At 51.7% G+C, this 17,429-nt stretch overlaps 1 protein-coding gene across 4 annotated transcripts in view; it reads right to left on the reverse strand.

The window, feature by feature from the left end:
- LOC146863590 (uncharacterized) overlaps positions 1–17,429 on the reverse strand; it is a 298,140-nt gene that overhangs the window by 85,679 nt on the left and 195,032 nt on the right. The gene's annotated exons all lie outside the window — the stretch shown is intronic.

Here is a 17,429-nt window from a genome sequence, read left to right on the forward strand (position 1 = left end):
ACAGTGGACATTCTGTCAGAGGCTCACGGTGACCCGCTCCTTGCTCAGTGGACATTCTGTCAGAGGCTCAGCATGATCCGCTCCTAGCTCAGCGTACATTCTGTCAGAGGCTCACGGTGACCCGCTCCTTGCTCAGTGGACATTCTGTCAGAGGCTCACGGTGACCGCCTCCTTGCTCAGTGGACATTCTGTCAGAGGCTCACGGTGACCGCCTCCTTGCTCAGTGGACATTCTGTCAGAGTTGACCCGCTCAGTGGACATTCTGTCAGAGAGTCACAGTGACCTGCTCCTCGCTCAGTGGACATTCTGTCAGAGGCTCACGGTGACCCGCTCCTTGCTCAGTGGACATTCTGTCAGAGTTGACCTGCAAAGTGGACATTCTGCCAGAGAGTTCCAGTGACCCACTCCTCGCTCAGTGGACAGTTCTATTACAGTAATATAGACACCATCAAAGTCTCACTATGCCCTACTATTCGCTCAAGAGACAATCTGTTTGAAGTGTGCCCAGACACCATAAGGAACTCTCCATGACCCGCTCCAGGGTCAGTAGGCTATCACTTGACATTACAGGGACATCATTAAAGGCTCACCAGGTGTCTGAGTGGAAAACCGCTTTAAAATATATTCCCAACGTCACTTGTCCTGCCAAAATATATGTTCCAGTTACTGTTCCTTAACAAACACCTCTTCCCAATTACCTGTATCAACGTAATCACTACACACGGCATGGCTTTGAACCATGCTGTGGGACTTGGGAACATGCTACACAAACAAATGATGGACGGAATGCTGAATGAATCATACATTCACCCCCAGTCAAGGGATCTGGGTTAAATCCATTGTTCTTTTGCTCACCATGCCACCCCAGTTTAGACCCAGCCATATGCAAATCAGTCTGACCCTGTGCCTCATGCGAACAGTCCAGACCGAACTGCTAAGCAAGGTCCTCCCTGGACCGGAAACAAGCATCCTGGGACCGGTTTTAGGGTATGTCACCCATCATCAGCCAGGCTAGCTTGAATCCAGTGGCACAGTGAGCAAGGGACTCACGTCTGGGCATACCTATCCCACTTAGGGTGAAAAGTGCTACGCAAACAAATGATGGACGGAATGCTGAATGAATCATACATTCACCCCCAGTCAAGGGATCTGGGTTAAATCCATTGTTCTTTTGCTCACCATGCCACCCCAGTTTAGACCCAGCCATATGCAAATCAGTCTGACCCTGTGCCTCATGCGAACAGTCCAGACCGAACTGCTAAGCAAGGTCCTCCCTGGACCGGAAACAAGCATCCTGGGACCGGTTTTAGGGTATGTCACCCATCATCAGCCAGGCTAGCTTGAATCCAGTGGCACAGAGAGCAAGGGACTCACGTCTAGGCATACCTATCCCACTTAGGGTGAAAAGTGCTACGCAAACAAATGATGGACGGAATGCTGAATGAATCATACATTCACCCCCAGTCAAGAGATCTGGGTTAAATCTGATGGATTTAGGCCCAGATCTCTGTACTGGGGTGAATGTACGACATTGTTCAGCAGTCTGTCCATCAATTGTTCTTTTTGCATTTTTCACCCGTGTGACCAGACGTGGGTCCCGTGCTCTCCATGCCACTGGAGTCAAGCTATCCTGGCTGATGAGGGCTGAAAGCCTGAAACCGGTCCTAGGATGCTTGTTTCCAGTCCAGGGAGGACCTGGCTTGGCAGTTCGGACTGGACTGTTCCCATTGGGCGCACGGTCAAGACTGATTTGCATATGGCTGGGTCCAAACTGGAATGGTGAGCAAAAAAACAATGGATTTAGGCCCAGATCTCTGTACTGGGGTGAATGTATGATATTGTTCTGCATTCTGTCCATCAATTGTTCTTTTTGCGTCGGACTTGGTAACAGCGCAGTGCAAATACATGCGTTTTTTTGTTCATTTATTTCTGGTGCAGTAAAACGGGATCCTTTATAAGGCAATGTATTAAGGAGACTGAACTGTACCCAAGAGATTCCAAACGGGTACTGAATGTACTACTGTGGTAAGCCTGATCAAAGTCGAGGAGTAGAAATACTCGACTATGTTTAGCCAGTTGTGTCTTATCCCATAAGCCGCCTGGAGGACCTCAAAGGTTTTGTTGTAGAGTTTATTCAATCTCTTTCGCTCATTGGCGAGGACCTGTTTTGATATAAAAGAAACTTTTTAACGGATGTTGCATACTGTTGAAAAACTAACATTTCTCTGCAAAATGTCTGTCAAAGACTGACACATCAACCCCATTAAAATTAAATCAAAGGAAAATAGTGTTTAAAACAATCTGTTTAAGAATTATTCAAGGTCATCAGGGCAAGATTTTGCAGGACAGAGCTGGCTGTATCAGGGGCCCTCCTGAAAGGCCGGGGCCCACTTTGACGATGCCTCAAAATATCTCTGCTCACAGGAGGACATAAAGGGAGGCCCATGGACATCCTGCTCCCGCCTGCAGGGGAGCTCTAACCCCTCTTTAAAGTGCACAAAGAAACATGGAGCGACTTTGAAGCAGCCGCTCTGTATTTCACTGAATCTGCTGCCCCCAGAGCAGCACAAGTTCACAGCTGTCCCGGGAGCGGCACGTTCATCGCAATAGGGCACGCCGTCCCTGTTTGCACCCGGTGCGCCGTGGCTCAAACAGGGAAAGTGTGCCCTATTAGTAACACGGGCCCAGATACGGAGGCTGCATCTAAATAAATTCTCTTTCAAATTCTCACAAACTTATGGTCAGGAAACCTGGAGATGACTGGATCCATAATCCTGGAGTGGCTCCAGCAACTCCCTAAAAAGAAAAATAAATGTTCGTGAGCAGTACCCCGGCACGCCAATAGGTGGTGCCAATGGCTTCGGAAGTGACGTGCACAGTGCCTATATAGGTGCCAGTTTCTTTTGCGAAGTAATGAAGAACACTGACCACTACTGTGTAAAACGAAAGCCCTTGAAAGAAGAAAACCCTTTACTCTGAATCCGTTCACAGAGCGAGGAGGATGGGTGGGTCAGTAAGGAATCCGCAGCTAGACAGAGTCGCTCCCAGATAAGCGTTACCAAAGGTAAGTAACTTCTTCATCTGATAGAGACTTATATCCGCAGATTCATTACCTTACAATAGATACCCAAGCAATACCTTTCCAGAGGTGGGACTGCGACACAGGTTACATGAGAAAGTCCTGTTGCACCCGAACGGGTAAAATACCCATCTCGACAGACTGGACTGTCAAGGGAGTAGAGCTTCCTAGAGAAGCCCACTTTGCTAACTGACAGATATCCAGGACCGGTTCTCCGCATACTGCTCACAGCCTTGGCTCTGGCAGAATGAGACCACAGGCCCTCAGGCGGCTGCTTCTTCGCCAATGCATGGCAGATTTCGATGCAGAGCACGCTCCATCTCGAGATGGTCTGCTTATGCTCTGCCTTTACTTTTTTCGCTCTGGAGTACCCCACAAAAGCTGATCGTCCACCTGGAACTCTTTTGTGCTGTCATGGTAGAACTACAACGCTCTGTTTGGGTCCAGCTGATGGAATCTCTCCTGCCTACATGAAAGGGGGTGACCACATTTGCTAGGAAAGTTTGTCTGGGTAGATGGTAAGGTAAGGAGGAAGCGATGATAAAGCCTGTACCTCGCTGACCCTCCGGGCAGATGTAACTGCCACTAGAAAGGCCGTTTTAATAGTAAGAACCCTGATAGGACAGTTGTGTAACGGCTCGAAAGGAGCGTACATCAGGAACGTTAGGACTAAATTGAAGTCCCACTGACGCATGATGAATGGAGAAGGTGGGAACATGTGTTGGAGACCTTTCAAAAACCTATGTTCAATAGGTAACTTGAATAGGCATGGCTAATCTGACAACCGCATAATTGCCAAGATGGTAGAAAGATAGCCCTTTTTAAGTGTCCAAAGCAGAGCCCTGCAGGGCCAGAGTAAGAATAAACAGAATAACTTTGGAAAGGGGTGCAGATAGAGGGGTCAACTTACTGATCTGTAGACCATGCCATGAATGTGCTCTAACGGCAGGCATATACCGTCTTCATGGAGGGAGGCCTGGCTTCCAAGATAACATTGCAGACTTCGGGCAGAAGGCTGAAAGCTGTCAACCGTTGCCTCTCTATCTCCACACGTGAAGGTGAAGCGTTGTCAAGTCCGGGTGCAGAACCCTGGTCGTTGATGTGACATAAGATGCTCCCAAAGAGGAAGCCTTATCAGAGGGCTCGGGATACCAGACTCTCCGTGCCCAAACCGGAGACCCAAGAATGACTTGCAGCCTTATCAGAGGGCTCGGGACACCAGACTCTCCGTGCCCAAACCGGAGACCCAAGAATGACTTGCAGCCTTATCAGAGGGCTCGGGACACCAGACTCTCCGTGCCCAAACCGGAGACCCAAGAATGACTTGCAGCCTTATCAGAGGGCTCGGGACACCAGACTCTCCGTGCCCAAACCAGAGCCACAAGAATGACTTTGGCCCGGTCGTTCCTGATCTTCTTGGGAACTCTGGGAAGGAGTGGTATTGGCGGAAAGGCGTACAGGAGGCCTGAGCTCCACTCGAGATGAGTCTTCGAGCGAGAGCCGCCCTGGAAACTCCAAAGTGCGAAACTGCTGCATTCGACAGAAGCGGACAGATCCAACCAATGCTTTCCCCATTCTTGGAAGAGACCTTGAGCCACGTCTGGATGGAGATGCCATTTGTGATCTGCTAGGCATAAACGGCTGAGTTTGTCCACACCCGGCATTCAGTGAGCCCTCCTGTTGTTGAACCACCAAGGATATGCTCGGCTGTTCCAGACATGTCCAGAGACATGGTGCCTTGACATACGGTCTAAAGCCCCACCCGCCCTGTTGGTTGCAGTACCACATGGAGGTTCTGCTGTTCGTGAACACCTGAACGAGCATTCCCCTGATAGAAGGAAGGACGGCCTTTACTGCCAGTCGAATCGCTCCGAGCTCCAACAGACTGATGTGGAGTCCAGCTTCCGCCAGAGACCATAGTCCTCCGATCTCCACCTCTCCCTGATGGGCACTGTAGCCCAGAAGTGATGCATCTGTCACAAAAGTCAACTCTGGGAGGGGAAAGGAGAGGGGTCTGCCACTGACCCAATCATGGTTCGTCAGCCACCATTGCAGGTCTTTTGCAGTTCCCTTCAAGATCTGGACCATGTCAGAGAGATCCCCCTGATGCTGTGCCTACTGGAACTTCAGGTCCCACTGCAGAGCCCACATATGACATCTGGCATGTGTCACAAGAAGGATGGAAGAGGCTATGAGACCCAACAGCCTCAGAGTCAGTCTCACTGAAATAAAGGATTGAGGCTAAAACATTGGTATCATAACCTGAATTTCCTAGACTTGCCCCTTGAGAGGATAGGCCAGAAACTGCACTGTATCAAGGTGTGATTGAGGCACGTTGAAAGTGAACCCCAGAGAGTGCAGAAGGTTCGCTGTAGTCTGGAAGTGGGAGATGGCTGCCTGGTGCAAGGCTGCCTTCAACAGTCAATCATCGAGGTAGGGAAAGACTGGAATCCCTGAACTTCGTGATGGGCTGCAACCACTGCCATCACTTTCATGAACACCTAAAAAAGGCACTGGTAAGGCCAAAGGGGAGCATGGCAAACTGAAAGTACTTTTAGCCTATAGAGAACCGCAGGTAGAGCCTGTGGGTAGGCAGGACAGGGATGTGAAAATAAGTGTCCTGCAAGTCCAGCGATACCATCCAGCCTCCTGGTCACAGGGCGGACAGGGCTTGTGCGTGTGTGAGCATTTCAAATTTTTCTTTTTTCAGGAAGACATTGAGAAGGTGCAGGTCTAAAATAGGGCAAAGTCCTCTGTCGTTGGACACCAGAAAGTAGCGGGAATAGCAACCTCCTTCTGATGCCGGCACCTTCTCTATAGTTCCATTGGCCACGAGAGTTAACGCGTCATAAGTAGGTGGCATGGGACGGGGGTGGTCACAGAAGTGAGGGAGTAGCCCCTCTAGACGCACTGCAAAACCCAATGGTCGGATGCTATTGATGTCCACTATGCAGCTGATTGTGTATTCTGCCACCCACTGGATGCCCATGATATGGTCAGAGGGCATACTAAAAATGGGTTTGAGGCTGCAACTGCTGATGGTGGGTGGGTGGGTGCTGAGGGGGTGAGCGGGTGGTGGACTGGCTCGACCCTGGCCACATGGTCTGTGGAAGCCCCATCCTCAGGACACAAAACGATTGTGTGTTTTGCTGTCTGGGTGGCTGAGCGTGAACAGACATGGTTAGAAGGGGCGGAAGGTGGACTAGGGTTGTCGTGGGTCATAGGAAGGCCCAAGAACCTCGCTGTAGCTCTGCTGTTCCAAAATCACAGAGTCCACCTTCTCATCAAACCACAGAGAGCCATCAAAGGGCATGTCCATGAGCAAGACCTGGATATCCCCCGAAAAAACAGCGGTTCTTAGCCTATGGGCCAATGACGATGAACCCTCTGTGCCCAGGGAGTCGGTCGTATCCAGCCCAAATTGTGTAGTAAACTTGGCTGCATCCCTCCCATCAGCATCTGGTTGAGAGAGTATGGCTCAGGCCTCCTCTGAGACCAAGGCAGTACTTGTGCAACCGAGTCCCACATACTCTGGGAGTATCTGCCCAAGAGGCATGGGTGTTCACCGACCGCAGTGCCAGGCTGGTGGAAGAGATCATCCTCTCCCTCAAAGTATCCAGCCTTTTGGATTCACTGTCTAGTGGAGTGGAAGGATATGCGCTGTGGTGAACTTTGGAGGTAGAAACTTGAGCCATCAGACTATCTGGGGTGGGTGTTGGGTGAAGAAACCGTGGTCCTCTCAGGCAGGCGATGGTGGCAGGCAATTGTCCTATGCACAGAAGCCCTTGTGCAGGTCTTGTACCAGGCCCCGAGCGGGATATCCGTAATGGCTTCATAAAATGGAATTAATGGTTCTGTGGGGGAAACTCTCGGTTGAAACACCTCCTTCAAGACATTTGCCTTGACTGCCACTGAGCGACCTTTGACCCTGTTCACCAGGCAGGTCGCTCCCCTCACCGCCACGCAGCCCCCTGTGTGACGCTTGCCGCTGCCGCTGCTCAAGACTGACTGCCTGCCGAGTGCCAGTGCCCCCTTCTCTTTTTTGTACCCGTGTGAGTGCCTGCCTGCCTGCCTTCCTTTGTGACTTTTGTGACTTTTACCCCCTTGTGCCTCCTTTGTGCCCTCGTTTTACCTCCATATTGTCGCCCAGTAGTGCTCCCTTTTCTCCTGTTCCCTTCGCTCGCTGCCCGATTCCCGTCACCGCGTCCCGTAGCTCCGCCCACTCTCACCCTATTGGCCGCCCCGCTCCCACCTCCCAGCTGCTCCTCCCTCCCTCTCCCACTCATATAGGGGCCGCGCAGCGGTAGAGAGAGCGACCTTTGACCCTGTTCACCAGGCAGGTCGCTCCCCTCACCGCCACGTAGCCCCCTGTGTGACGCTTGCCGCTGCCGCTGCTCAAGACCGACTGCCTGCCGAGTGCCAGTGCCCCCTTCTCTTTTTTGTACCCGTGTGAGTGCCTGCCTGCCTGCCTTCTTTTGTGACTTTTGTGACTTCTTTTGTGACTTTTACCCCCTTGTGCCTCCTTTGTGCCCTCGTTTTACCTCCACATTGTTGCCCAGTAGTGCTCCCTTTTCTCCTGTTCCCGTCCCTCGCTGCCCGATTCCCGCCACCGCGTCCCGTAGCTCCGCCCACTCTCACCCTATTGGCCGCCCCGCTCCCACCTCCCAGCTGCTCCTCCCTCTCCCACTCATATGGAGGCCGCGCAGCGGCCGCGCAGTGGACGCGCGCCTAAGGCAAGCCCGTCTGCGCCCGTCCGCGCCTGGCCCGCGCCCAGCGCCGGACCCCCTGGCCCCCGCAGATGCCAGCCCACCCGCCAGACCTATGATGCCGCCACCCTCATTGCACTCAACACCGGCCGCATCCCGGACTGCTGCCGCGCAGCCCCAAGACGCACCCACGGACCCTTCACCTGCCAGTCCTGCAAATTCTCCTGCATCCGGACCCGTACGACACCCGCCAAGCCAAACACCAGCAGCAACCATCTGAAGTGCATCCTGCTCAACACCCGCTCCGTCCACAGGCACGCCGTAGAACTCTGGAACCTGCTCGACACCACATCTCCAGACGTAGCCTTCCTCACGGAAACATGGATGAACGCCTCCTCAGCACCCGACATCGCCATCGCCATCCCGGACGGATACAAGATCACCCGGAGGGACCGCATCAACCAGACTGGAGGTGGCATCGCCATCGTCCACAAGAACACCATCCGCATCACGACCAACTCCGACGACACCCTCACAGCCGCCGAACATCTTCACTTCCAGATTCACACCGACCCCAAGACCACACTCAGAGGCACCCTCATCTACAGACCCCCAGGACCCCGCACACAATTCAGTGAAGACATCGCTGACTTCATCAGCCCACACGCCCTCCCCTCCGCTGACTACATCCTCCTAGGAGACCTCAGCTTCCACCTGGAGAACAACAGCGACAACAACACCACCACCCTACTGGACAACCTCGGACTCAAGCAACTGGTGAACACCCCCACACATTACACCGGACACACGCTTGACCCAGTCTTCTCCTCCAGCAAGCACATCACCTTCAGCCACGCCACCGGACTCCACTGGACAGACCACAGCTGCGTCCACTTCAGCTTCAGAAGAACTACGACTCACCACCACCAGCAACAGGCTCCCCGCAGGAGCTGGAACAAGATCACCTCCGACCAGCTCTCCACAGCACTGAGCCAGAACCCTCCCGCCAGCTCAACGGACCCTAACCAAGCAGCCAACAACCTCTCACAGTGGATCACCAACTGCGCCAACGACCTCGCACCCCTGAAAAACCATCCCAACAGGACCAGATGCAAGACAGCCCCTTGGTTCAACGACGACCTCAAGAACTCCAAGAAGAACTGCCGCACCCTCGAGAAAGCCTGGCAAAAAAGCCCGACTACAGACAACATGAACACCCTCAAGCAAGCTTCCCGCAAACACCACCAGCTGATCCACACCACCAAGAGGACAGCATTCAAGGAACGACTGGACAACAACGCACACAACAGCAAGGAACTCTTCAACATCGTCAAAGAGCTCTCCAACCCCAGAGCCGAAAACAACGACATCACTCCCTCACAAGACCTCTGCGACTCACTGGCCTCGTTCTTTCACCGCAAGATCGCCGACATACACAACAGCTTCGGCGCTCAGCCCACGCACCCAACCACCGAACCGACGCCCCCCACCACCACCCTCCGCGCCTGGACCCCGGTCAGCACCGAAGACACCATCCGCACGATGAACACTATCCACTCCGGATCACCAACCGACCCATGCCCCCACCACATCTTCAACAAGGCCGACTCCGTCATCGCACCCCAACTCCGGGACATCATCAACTGCTCCTTCAACACTGCCACCTTCCCGGAGAGCTGGAAGCATGCCGAACTCAGCGCCCTCCTGAAGAAACCTCCCGTTCCCCGCCAAAGTCATCGAGAAGACCGTCAACAGACAGCTTGCTACCTTCCTCGAGACGAACGGATCCCTCGACCACTCACAGTCCGGTTTCAGAGCCAACCACAGCACCGAGACCGCCCTCATCGCAGCCACTGATGACATCCGAACCATGCTCGACAACGGGAAAACAGCGGCCCTCATCCTCCTAGACCTCTCCGCAGCATTCGATACTGTCTGCCACCGCACCTTGGTGCAGCGCCTCCGCAACATCGGAATCCAAGAGAAGGCCCTGGAGTGGATCATCTCATTCCTCGCCGGAAGAACCCAGAGAGTTCGCCTCCCCCCGTTCAGATCCGAGGCCACCGAAGTCATTTGCGGCATACCACAAGGATCATCACTCAGCCCCACCCTCTTCAACGTCTACATGAGCCCCCTCGCAGCCATCGCACGCCGACACAACCTCAACATCATCTCTTACGCCAACGACACCCAGCTGATCCTCTCCCTCGCCAATGACCCAACCACCGCCAGAACCAACCTACACGAAGGGATGAAAGACGTAGCCGAGTGGATGACTAACAGCCGCCTGAAACTGAACTCCGACAAAATGGAAGTCCTCATCCTCGGACCATCACCCTCCGCTTGGGACGATTCCTGGTGGCCCCCCGCCCTGGGCAGCGCACCCAAACCAACAGACCACGCACGCAACCTGGGCTTCATCCTGGACTCCTCCCTCTCGATGACCAGACAAGTCAACGCCGTCTCATCATCATGCTTCAACATCCTACGCATGCTCCGAAAGATCTTCCGATGGATCCCCACCGAAACCAGGAAGACAGTAACCCAGGCACTCGTCACCAGCCGTTTGGACTACGGCAACACCCTCTACACCGGAACCACAGCCAAACAACAGAAAAGACTTCAACGCATCCAGAACGCCTACGCAAGACTCATCCTAGACATCCCCCGACACAGCCACATCTCCGGACACCTGAAAGACCTTCACTGGCTCCCCGTCAGCAAGAGAATCACGTTCCGACTGCTCACCCACGCACACAAAGCCCTCCACAACCTGGGCCCCAGGTACCTCAACAACCGCCTGATCTTCTATACTCTCACCCGCCAGCTACGATCTTCCAGCCACGCCCTCGCCGCCGTTCCACGCATTCGAAGAGCCACCATGGGAGGAAGATCGTTCTCCTACCTGGCAGCCAAGACATGGAACTCCCTCCCCATCCACCTCCGCCTCACCCAAGACCACCTCTCCTTCAGGAAGCATCTCAAGACCTGGCTGTTCGAGCAGTAGCGGACCCCCTTCCCCTAGCGCCTTGAGACCCTCCGGGTGAGTAGCGCGCTTTACAAATACATTGATTGATTGATTGATTGATTGAGGGTAGCATAAGGTCCAAGACCTCAGCCGCCCTTCACACCACAACTGCAAAAGAGTCCCCCTCCTCTGTAGCCACGGTATGGGGAGACCCGGCCAGTGTCTGGGGAGGTGTCCAGTCCACTAGCAAGTGCCAGATCCTCGGGCCAGTTGTCCTCCGTCTCTTCTAACTGGTACCCATAAGGGTCTGCAGACCCCTCCCATTCGTTCTCCAAACCAGGCCTATCATATGCATAAGGCACTGGTTCCGTCATGGGGAGTGTGTCCGCTGCCAGCGCTGCTCTGTTTCCGAGTCGGCGATGACGATGTGGATGGCGTCAGCACTGGAGCAGACGTCGGAGAAGGTCGAAGTGGCTCGACCGGCATCGCTACGAATCCACAGGGCTTGACTGGCGCCGGAGGCGAACCAGACAGTGGAAGACAAGAAAGGGTCCTCCTGAGTCTGCAGGGCCCAAAGGTGCTGCAGCAGGGACAGGCCGCCCAAATAGGAGGTGCTTGGCCTGATAAAACTTGCATAGCTTGGCGGGGGGTGCTCTAGTTCCCGGAAACTCTGGGAGGTGCGGAGATGATCCAGAAACAGGCTGCACCACATAGCTAGGCCTCGACTGCTGACGCTGCCTCGCCAGATGACTTCAGCAGCTGTGGTGAAGTTGAAGATCTCTCTGACTTCTTGCATGTCTAGTGCCGGTGGGACTTACCTGATTTTCCTGACGACCGTGACAACAAGTGCTTGGAGTGGCTCCTTGACTGATCTCTGGACCTACCTCTCGACCGAGATCGTGAGCGTAGCAGCATCAAGCAGCAAGGAGCTTGAGGGAACGCTCCCTCAAAGCCTTGGGGTGCATGGCATGGCAGTCAACACAGGTGTTAGCATCGTGGTTGCACTCCAAGCACCAGAGGCGCACCCAATGTGGGTCCGTCACTGACATTTGAAACCAGCCTTCCTAGCAGACATCCTTAATGCACAAGGAGACAAAGTCTCGAAAAACTCTCGACAAAACGTTAAAAAAGGTCAGTCGAAAAAGACTGGGAGTAGCACTTCTCTGGATTGGTGTTGACGGGCGTGGAAAGCAAAGAACTGTCGTTAGCATACTGGGATAGCTTCCGTGCAGACGATGCCCCCTATTGGCATGCAGGTGTACTGCTCTCGAACATGTCAGTATCCAGTCTGATGCCTGGAGAATATTCTAAGGTAAGGAATCTGCGGCTAGAAGTTTCTATCAGATTTGAGCGTTACTCCAATGTAAGGAACTCTGATATCAACCAGTGTGACTGATGGTATATCAAACCGCCAATTAACAAATAAAAAAAAAAAGTAACTTTACCTACTGCGTCAAACTCTGTTGAGCAGCGTCTCTATAAGATAAGCATTGAGCAATAATTATACACAATTATTCCCAGAAAAACAACAACACAATATTCCTTGCTTCTCCTTCTTCAAAGAAGGACCAGCGTCACCAACCCACTAAGAGCCTGAGAATTGTGCTGCAAACCAGGATATCAGGCTAAAAGCGCAAAATACACTTGATCTTACAGGAACGGTTACTGCAGCAAAGGTGACGAAATGAGGTATCCAATTGAATGGAATGGAATGGTACGATCCAGCAGGTGCCACAAGCGGTGCATGCGGTACCAAGGCCATGGATGTGTCTGAACCTTGTGACAGTCATCAGACAACTATACAAGAAGGAGGTGCTATACATTTCCCTTGTAAATATCATGTCAATGTTGGGAAGCAAGAGCAGACACTGCACGGGTGGAATCCTGCACTCACATTTATGTGCAACTATTACTTACTATGGAGTCACTTTGAAAGAACAGTGGAGGAAACCCTCTCGGTGGAGCCTCTCTGGCGCCTTTTCCATACTTTTCCCAGTTCCTCATTATGGAGCCGTCGCAGGCATTAACGTACGAGTCTACGCTTGAACGTTCATACAACAGCAATGTTAACTCAATGTAGCGTAAGACTCTCTCCAACTTTCCGTGCGTCTTGACGACCAGATCAGTAACCGCTCAAACTGCCCAAATACCAGTTCTTTTATGAAAAGCTCCTTTTCCTGCCTCGCTGCGAAGACCTGGAACTCCCTGCCTCTGCACCTCCGGCAATCACCATCGCTGCCGCACTCAGGAAGGACCTCATGACCTGGAACTCCCTGCCTCTGCACCTCAGGCAATCACCATCGGCGCCTCAATTCAGGAAGGACCTCAAGACCTGGCACACCCGGCCTCTGCACCTCCGGCAATCACCATCACTGCCGCACTTCAGGAAGGACCTCAAGACCTGGCACACCCTGCCTCTGCACCTCAGGCAATCACCATCGACGCCTCAATTCAGGAAGGACCTCAAGACCTGGCACACCCGGCCTCTGCACCTCCGGCAATCACCATCGCTGCCGCACTCAGGAAGGACCTCATGACCTGGAACTCCCTGCCTCTGCACCTCAGGCAATCACCATCGACGCCTCAATTCAGGAAGGACCTCAAGACCTGGCACAACCGGCCTCTGCACCTCCGGCAATCACCATCGCTGCCGCACTCAGGAAGGACCTCATGACCTGGAACTCCCTGCCTCTGCACCTCAGGCAATCACCATCGACGCCTCAATTCAGGAAGGACCTCAAGACCTGGCACACCCGGCCTCTGCACCTCAGGCAATCACCATCACTGCCGCACTTCAGGAAGGACCTCAAGACCTGGCACACCCTGCCTCTGCACCTCAGGCAATCACCATCACTGCCGCACTTCAGGAAGGACCTCAAGACCTGGAACTCCCTGCCTCTGCACCTCAGGCAATCACCATCGTTGCCGCACTCAGGAAGGACCTCATGACCAGGCTCTTCGAATGAAGCGCAGACCCACCCCCTCCCCTTCAGCGCCTTGAGACCCTAACGGGGGAGTAGTCGCGCTTTACAAGAAACTTGATTGAAGAAGCGTTTGATACGGCAGCATTTCCTGCTTCCACTGCTTATCCCCAATCTAGTGGTGCTCAGTGTATCGGCTTGGAGTGAAGAAAGGCTACGCTTGCTAAGGATTCATGCCAGGGGGAACCGCTTGACAGAAGATTTAGAGCGCTATAGTTCTTTGGAAGAGCAGAGCGGAGAGGAGCATTAAAGTCGACTTCTTGTCTGAACCTCAAACAATGCTGGAGTCCTTCAGCGCCCTTCACCTGGTCATCGACGGGGGCAATGTACACCTGAGCTGCGGATCTCGTGATTGGTGGAGCTCAGAGCAGGTAAGGGAGACGAAATAGATCGTCAAGAAGGGATCAATGCGAGAGAGGCTTAGAGGGGCGCGCCTCGGCTTACAAAGAGAGGCCCTAGTAATTTCATTCTTTACAGAACCAAATGGAGATCTATACATATTCCTGTTACTCTTATACAAGTTGTATTACCTACTGGCGGTCGCCAGTAGGTAGTTATAGTTAGGACCCTGTTTCCATAGGAAAACCGCAACATTCTATTTGGAATAACTTTGGCGCCGGTCGACGAATCCTCGCGAAATTTTCAAAACTAATGGGGCGCTACGCTCCGCTCCTACCCTGAAAGTCTCGGGGGGATTCGTCAAGCGGGGGCTGAGAAAAAAGGGGGGTCCCAAAACGCGTTTTTTCCCATGCATTTTTCCATAGGACCTTTAGACACAGCTACAGCCCGAACAGAGTTACTTGAAATTTGGCAGAGAGGTAGTCTACAGTTCAAGGAAGTGCCTTTTGTAGGTCTGGTGTAAATCTGTTCAGTAGTTCCTGAGAAAATAGCATTTAAATCAATATATATATCTGTGGCAGCTTACGGTGCGCTTACCGTGCGCTTACGGTAAGCTTACCGTACGCGTACGGTGCCGTGCGCGAGTGCGATTCTGATTGGCTGTTAGATCTTAGTAAACATTCGAATCGGTCGAAACCAGGAAGCGGCGGCCGCCATTTTCTCTCTCGCACTCTGAGGGGTGGAGGAAAAACAAAGGGTGAAAACATGTAAAGGGGCAGGTTAGACAGCTCCCAACCACCTAGCATTGTTCAAGGTGTCCCAAAAGAACCCCCAAGGCCAAAAATTGAATGTAAATTTTTTTCGAAAAAACGCCGATTACGCTTACCGTACGCGTACGGTAAAAAATAATTATAAAAAAAAAAGTATCCACACTTTCCCACCCCCGTGTGCAAAAGGTGCCCGTAGGACACCTTTTGTGCATGGCATATCATAAAACGGAACATTTATTCGATTACCTTTCACAACGAAGTACATAATATGTCCTCCGTGAGCGGACGGTGCGCGAAGCGCATTGTGCGTACATGGCCCATCCAGCGTAACGTGGGCACACCGTGCGTGCACGGCACTAACTGCGTAAAGTGGGTGCGCGGTGCGCGAAGCGCACCGTGCGCGCACGGAACGAACTGCGTTAAGTGGGCGCGCACGCCACGAACGGCGTAAAGTAACTTAGCATTTAAAAAACCGTACAAATTCACTGAAAAAACCATAGGTTTCACACACGTTATAGTTAGGAATTAGCATTTAAAAAACCTTGCAAATTCACTGAAAAAACCATAGGTTTCACACATGTTATAGTTAGCTGGACATTTTACTCATAAAAAACCAATGAAATTCCCCCGTTATAGTTAGTGCAAGCAACTATAACTCACGCGACCGCAATCCTCTGCTGATGACATATGTGTCTTTATGAAAAAAAAATATTTGTAATATATGTATAGCTAAAATTTAATGGAAGAAGACATGGGCAAATAAGTGTCTAAATACAGTATTGGCATCAGCAGAGGATTGCGGTCGCGTGAGTTATAGTTGCCTGCACTAACTATAACGGGGAAATTTCATTGGTTTTTTATGAGTAAAATGTCCAGCTAACTATAACATGTGTGAAACCTATGGTTTTTTCAGTGAATATATATATATGTAACTGTGAATTGTACATACAGCTCCTCAGGTCCAGTGCTCCAACACTTGGTGAACCAAGAGCGGGGGTAGAATGGTAGATCCCCACGGATTCCTCTTCCAGGCGGCATCAGACCATTGACATCCATTGCATTTGCTCATTACTGAGGTTTGTCAAAGATCATTTCAGGTATTCCCATATATTCGTTCTCATTTTACAAATGTCCGCGGTTTGAGCACAGGGCGGACACCACCGTGACCACGGCCATCCAGGCTGAGATGAGAGTTGCTGTCATTCCTAGCATGCTTTCATGCATGAATATACAATGTAATAGAATTCAGCTCACATCTGCAAACCAGGCACATCTGCCGTGTAATATTCAGAAAGGCAGAGATCCGTTTGTGTAGAATGCACATCTGTATTGTGTTTATTCTGTTGAACACCAATAATTAATACCAGTCTATTAAACAGCAGTTCGCTCATTGTAATATAGTTATTGCCAAAATGCATTGTTTCTCCGAGCTAATTTCATATCCTTTCACCATCTTAAAAGCTTTCCCACAATTGCTCGTTTTCACTGCTCTCTACAAACAGTAGCCAGGCGTCCAGCCTCCACGCCATCCCCATAGGCATAACCCAGCCTGCACGTCACTACCGCTCAGGCTCCGCGTCTATTGCCCACACTTACAAGAGTGCTGGGGGTAGGAGAGGACACCTTCTTACCACTAAGCTTTTTTTTTTTTAAGTCTCAGCCCCTCAGCTGCTTTCTGTAGCCTTTTGATGTACACGAATGGGGTATTTTCAGAGTCGAGTTTATGAGCTTTCGTTACCTTCAGAGGTTCAATTCTTATTACACTTTCTTCTGCCTCTCACCCCCAGCACAACAGAAATATCACCTACAACGACCTGTCACTGTCGTCTCGCAGAACCATGTCTGTGGCCTTGGAACACATTTCAAAGCTGGCCTGGTCCCTTCAGAGACAAGCTGTCCATCCTTATCTCTGATGTCAAAACTGCATCCCAATACTATGTCTAATCGTAACTTCCAAAGCACTTGTCTGCCCGCCCCACCCGTCGCTGAATCTATCAATATTACAACTGATGAGAATAAGCCGCTTCGAAGACACCTGCTCTCATTCTTTCTGAAATTACTGCCCAACTGAGTCTGTGCTTCAGACTCCTAGGCTCGGATCTCATTTCTATGCTTTCCTACTTTACATATATTTCCTGGCTCTTTTAATATTCTGTGTCTACTCACCCCCAGTAAGCCACTTTTCAGAGATTCCTCTCATCTGCTGGAAGCTATCGCCTGAACAGAACTATATCATCGTATTACATGAATCATCGCCTGAAAGTACTCACCTCATCGTATTACATGAATCATCACTTGAACAGACTCACCTCATCGTATTACATGAATCATCGCCCGAACGGACTTACCTCATCGTATTACATGAATCATCACTTGAACGGACTCACCTCATCGTATTACATGAATCCTCGCCCGAACGGACTCACCTCATCGTATTACATAAATCCTCGCCCGAACAGACTCACCTCATCGTATTACATGAATCATCGCCTGAACGGACTCACCTCATCGTATTACATGAATCATCGCCTGAACAGAACTATATCATCGTATTACATGAATCATCGCCTGAAAGTACTCACCTCA

Source organism: Triturus cristatus, chromosome 2_1, assembly GCF_964204655.1.
Source record: "Triturus cristatus chromosome 2_1, aTriCri1.1, whole genome shotgun sequence".
In the NCBI taxonomy this organism is placed as follows: domain Eukaryota; kingdom Metazoa; phylum Chordata; class Amphibia; order Caudata; family Salamandridae; genus Triturus; species Triturus cristatus.